Source organism: Gallinula chloropus, assembly GCF_964237585.1.
Source record: "Gallinula chloropus genome assembly, chromosome: 1".
Lineage (NCBI taxonomy): Eukaryota > Metazoa > Chordata > Aves > Gruiformes > Rallidae > Gallinula > Gallinula chloropus.
Window position 1 is genome coordinate 194,683,410 of NC_140085.1, and position 6,000 is coordinate 194,689,409.

A 6,000-nucleotide genomic window follows, 5' to 3' on the forward strand; every position below is an offset into this window, starting at 1 on the left:
CAACTTTTTAAAAGAGCAGATAATGGCAGCACAAGGGGGAATGGACTAAAGCTAAAGGAGGGAAGGTTTAGATTAGATATTAGGGGGAAGTTTTTTACAGAAAGAGTGGTGAGGTGCTGGAACAGGCTGCCCAGAGAGGTGGTGGATTCCCCGTCCCTGGAGGTGTTCAGGGCCAGGTTGGATTGGGCCCTGGGCAGCCTTGTGTAGATCCAGGCCTGAAGGTTGGTGTCCCTGCCTGTGTCAGGGGGGTTGGAGCTCTATGATCCTTGGGGTCCCTTCCAACCCAGACCATTCTATGATTCTAAAGTACTTGAGGATGCTCTGACAGGCAAACATTGACTCTGATAAGCCGCTGCATACAATCATTTAGACAAACTGTTGACCAAGTCTGGGACTAAGACTGGACCTAGCCACACCTAGGCTTCTCTCTGAGAAGGAGTTTAGAAAGCAAGGGGCCTTGTGACCCTTGTGACCCTTGTGACTCAACAAGAGGATGTCCCACAGCCATGCAGCAGACTCTTACCCTTTACATGATAAATGGCTGAACTGATTTTGGATGTCTACCTCCCCCACTGCCCCCACAGCTGGCATGCTCATCACATCTGGATTTTCAACCTCTGAACAATGAAAGATTTTCAACCTCTGAATGAGGAAAAATGGCTCATAGACAAAAAGGAGGACATATGCCATGTTCAGTGAAGGTTTGACTTAATCTTGTATTACCACTGCAAAAGACCCGGATGAAAGACAACAGAGTGTTTAATAAGCGTATGACTATGCTGGAAGGAACTGTCAGTCCACCGGATGATGGGATTAATCACAGAACAATTAATATTGAACATCAGCTCAAAAAATTGGAAAAATGTGCTTGTCAGGGGGAAGAGTGAAGTGTGCTGTTCAGCAGGTTGAGGCATAGGTAGGTAGGAGTCATCAACTGCTCACATAAAAGGGGAGCAATCACTTACACTGCAGGTCTGCAGAAACAGGCTATATCTGAAAATAAGCCAGCAATGGCATGAGTAAGGCAAACAGTTGTCAGAGACATAAGCAGGAATATACTGTCTGAGAACACATCCCACAGTGATAGCTTCAGCTGGTCTGTTCTCTCCAGGTTTCCACCCCACACTTCAGGAAGGATATAGACTTTTGAAGTGTGGAGGCTAACAATAGAAAAAACTCAAGTTCAAGAAGAGAGAAAAAGAGCTGGAAGATATCTAGCCTGGAGACAAAGTTGGATGGTAACCAGTTCACCCACCCATTTCCAAACCCATTCTGGACTCACCATCCTAGGTGATGTCACAAGAATAGTGAAGGGTCTGGAGGGGAAGTCTTACAAGGAGAGGCTGAAGTCTCTGGGTTTGTTCAGCCTGGAGAAGAGGAGGCTGAGGGGAGACCCCATCGTGGTCTGTGGCTTTCTGACAAGGGGGAGCAAAGGGGAGACACCAATCTCCTCTCTTTGGTGACCAGTGATAGAACCTGAGGAAATGGCATGAAACTGCAACAGGGGAGGTTTAGGTTGGATGTTAGGAAGAGGTTCAGTACTGAGACAGGGGTCGGGCACTGGAACAGGGTCCCCAGGGAAGTGATGCAGCACCAAGTTTGGCTGAGTTCAAGAAGCATCTGGACAATGCCCTCAGTCCCATGCTCTGACTTAGCTGGTCCTGTGCCAAGCCAGGAGTTGGACTCGATGACCCTTCCAACTCAGAAGATTCTAGGATTCTGCAATTCCATCAGTTAGAGATATGCCATCGCATCTGTGACACCATTCATCCTGTAACATTTTGTAATTCTAAGCAAGCTGCCAAGAAACTAAAGTAAGATTTACGTGATCAAACCCAGACATTACAGGGCAAGCACATTTCAGGCTCCTTTGGTAACTATAGGTAGGAAATTCACTCCAGCTGCAGCAGAGGTGTTTGTTCCTGAGAAGTGTGGCCTACAAATTCCCCAAGGCAAACCCAGGGTTGTAAGATTGGGCATAGGTCCTTTGAGTAGTAGATATCTAGTGAGTTGAGATTAATCCCACCCTAAGTTATTCAGGAGAACAGTACAAGAAGAAAACTATGTTTTTTTGCAAAATTATATATTATGCCTATCAAAGGAACTGCAGTTTTCTGCTACTATCTGAAAAGTGCATGTTCAGGTGTGGTACCACACAAAACACATTCTATTTTAAATACAGCTAATACCAGCATCAATTAGCCTAAATAAAATTAATGAACAGAAAGAAATAATGACTTAATTGGGATTAAAGAAAATGATAGGATAGACTACGTGGTTCATTTTCTATTTAGGAAGTACCAGCCAAGTAATATGAGATGTGTTAAAGTGAATGTTAGCTTAAGTATCTTCCAAGTTAATAAGCTCCAGTGTTTAAAAGCAGAAAAGCCTGGTCTGCTGGGAGTTAAATGGCAGTGCTTCTTATCTGGGAGACATATTACTAAATGGAACAAATAAGAAGAAACATGGAAGAAAACTCAAAAAGGATCTGAAGACATTACAGAAATATTGAGCTTGCTGCTAAAGAAAACAAAGCGTGCTGTCCTTCAAGCATATGAAATAGAGCAGAGAGTTTAATCTTTTGCACAAAAATGTAACTTCCAGAAATAGAATCATAGAATCACAGAATCATAGAACTGTCTTGTTTGTAAGGGACCCTTTAGATCAAGTCTAAGCATCACCCTAACCTTCCATCCACTACTAAACCATTCCCTCTGCACCACATCTATCCATCTTTTAAATGCCTCCAGGGATGGAGACTCCACCACTTCCCTGGGCAGCCCATTCCAATGCCTAACAGCCCTCTCTGGAAACACGTTTTTTCTTAACATCCAAACAAACCTCTCCTGGAGTAAACTGATGCCATTTCCTGTTGTCCTATCACTTTTCACTAAGGAGGTAAGGTAAGCACCCAAAGGTCCAGTTCATCTGGGATATACAAATTACTGTCGCTTTCAGTCTCTCCTCTCTGAGTGACCAGTGTAGCCAGACACTTGCTGAAACCAAAAATCCTGTATTTACTTACCAAAGCACTTCAGAATTCAGAGTCACTTTTCAGTTCTTAACTACTGGAGTGATTACATCCTGTAGAAAACAACACAGTTCAATAATCTCATGTGATGAATAAGAAAACCCTGAAGCATGTGCTTCCCTGTCCTCATTGACGGCTAGATAGGGCAAGTCTGAAAAAATGGATCAAATCCAATGATTGTAATAAGAGGCAAGGGAGGATCAGCTGGGGAGCTGGGGCTGTTTAGTCTACAGAAGAGGAGGTTGAGGGGAGACCTTATCACTGCCTATAATTACCTCAAAGGAGGTTGTAGAGAGGTGGGAGATGGTCTCTTTGCTGAAATGACAGGTGATAGGATAAGTAGGGATGGGCTCAAGTTGCTCCAAGGCAGGTTTAGATTAGGAAAAAGTTCTTCTCTGAAAGGGTTATTGGGCACTGGAACAGGCTGCCCAGGGAGGGAGTTTAGTCACAAACCCTGGACGTATTTAAAAGACAGGTAGATGAGGTGCTTAGGCATATTATTTAGTAGAGAACAGTTATGGTTGCACTCAGTGATCTCAAAGATCTTCTCCAACCTAGTGATTCTGTGTGATTTTGTGAATGCATAGTGCTATTAAGAACCTTAGATGATCAGTAGAGGGTCATACCCACAATTTTTCACTGGAAGTAGTGCTGATGTTTAGGAAAAAAATTTTTAAAAAAAGGAAAATCTGTAGCAATCCTCCCCTAGCATATCTTCTCCACTTTGGACTTCCCTAGCCCTTCAGTGAGACAGGGAAATCTTACAGCAGTTTTTCCTAATTGCCATGTCCTGTTTAACAGCAATTTTTAAAATTCTTTTGTTTTCTGGCATCTAAAATAACCTGGGGCAGCAACCTCCACATTTTAGTTATGCACTTTGTGGAAAAACATGCCTTCTGTTGTTTTTAAATGCACAATCTGGAAATTTTATTGGGTGTCCCTTTAATTCTCATGTTGCAGAAGGTAGAGACCATTCCCTAGTCCTGCTCTTCCTTCATTGCAGTATCCTCACTCCTTGAATACTGTCTTTTGTTCTTCATCTATGGAAGAAACTACATCCATCCAACAGTGCTTCCTACTCTTCTAGACAGTTTTGTTCACCTTCTGCATCAATGAAGAGAATGACTAGAACTGTAAACATCATGGATTTGTCTGGGGGACTTTCTCCTTGTTTTCTTTGAACTTGTGTTCCTTATCTTCTGTTTGTCTTTGTACTAACACCAACACTTGAACTGACATGCATTTTTTCAAACTTTCTCTCTTCTCTATTCATCTGCTTCAAGATGTTGATCTGCTTGAAAAATAAATTTAACTAATGAAAGTGACCTCAGTTAGGAATTGTTCATTCTAAGCCTTGCTACTTCTTACTTTGTGGTCCAAAGGGAAATGCAGGTGCCTGAACAGCAAGTCTGAACCTAATCACAAGGGAATTGAGTGCACAGACTTCAGTGTGCTCATGCCAGCGTGACCCTAGATGCAAATTACTGGTGCATTCACGTCTGTAATGGATTTACACAATATGACTCTAGAGATATTAATTAAGCATGTGGACCAAATCCATCTGTGACATCATTCTGCACACATTGGGATGCCTCCCCTGCCTGCAGTACTGTACACCTTATCACAACAGCTGATAATTTGACCACACATGACCATCTGTAAAGATGCCCTTTAGCAAGGTCTGGCTGAGTGGTGGGACAGGCTTTAGCTGGTTTCACACATTCTTCACCGAGTGAGAGAAAGGTGAAGACTCTGAAAAGGCAGAGGCTTTTTTATTTGCAGTGTGCATCCCGATTACTTAGAGGAACGATGGCAGTAATGCTTACACTAGACCCAGAGGCAATGAAAGAAATAATTCCCTTGGACATCTCAAAGCCATTACGGTATCACCACTGTCTTTCATTTAATCAGACGTGGCTTTAACTATACCTTTAACCTATGTATCTTCTTTGTATTTGTCTGGAGCCACAGCAGTGGCAGAATCGGCGTATTTTGCTCAAAAAGGAACAGAATGGTTTGCTACAATCTGAAAACTCTCTGTTTCCTCTACCTTGCCCATAGTGGCTAAAAATATTAACATCACACACGTTATTTTTTTGAAAATGTGGTGCAAATGCATCCCAGTGCAGAACTGGGTGCCTCTGGAGACATCTTCTGAGCACCCCCCACTCACGGAGTACAACCAGATAACCTCCCAGATGCAGATGTTCAGGTTATACTGCAGAACAACCATCCTGACAGCTCTCCTAATAGATAGCTTTGGAAGTGTACCCAGTGCTACACAATAGGTGAGCAGTGTAATACAAATTACACTGAGTTATGTTCTTTCTGCGGATGACTATAAAATTATATAGGGCTCTCTACATAAGGGACTTAACTTACCTTCTGCAATGAACACAAATGTGTGGCATGAATCACGAGGACAAAGATGAAACTGATTCTTAATAGCTAATTGTTTCACAGGGGAGACATCACCTTTATGGGAAAAAAAGGGCCTGTAAATTTATACATAGCTGATGCCTCCTAAAGCCTTCAGAACTGAGAGGATTACTTTCCTTACAACATATTCTGTGTTCTTTCTTCCTAATTTCTTGCATGTAAGCTAGACAGCTGTTTTCCAAGCTCAGGATGTGTCTCAACTACATCCAAGTTTCTTCCAGCACACAATCTTATTCTGTGATGCAACATAAAGTCTAGCAGCTCCAAAATGTCATGTTTTTCTTTAACATTCTTTTCCTGATATTTCTTTAGCCATTTTATGGAAAACCTGGCCATTGGTCTCTCAAGCTTGAGTGTTATCCATGGTTATCACTGGTGTGTTTGGCCATTTGAGAGGAGGGACAGCAGCAGAGCATGACTCTCACGACTGTAACTATCATTTGAGACTTCTGTTGCCCCTTCCCACTCTGCAATCCCATCTGTGGAAAGTGGCCTTAGTCACTGAGAGGTCACAGCACTGGAGAAGTCAA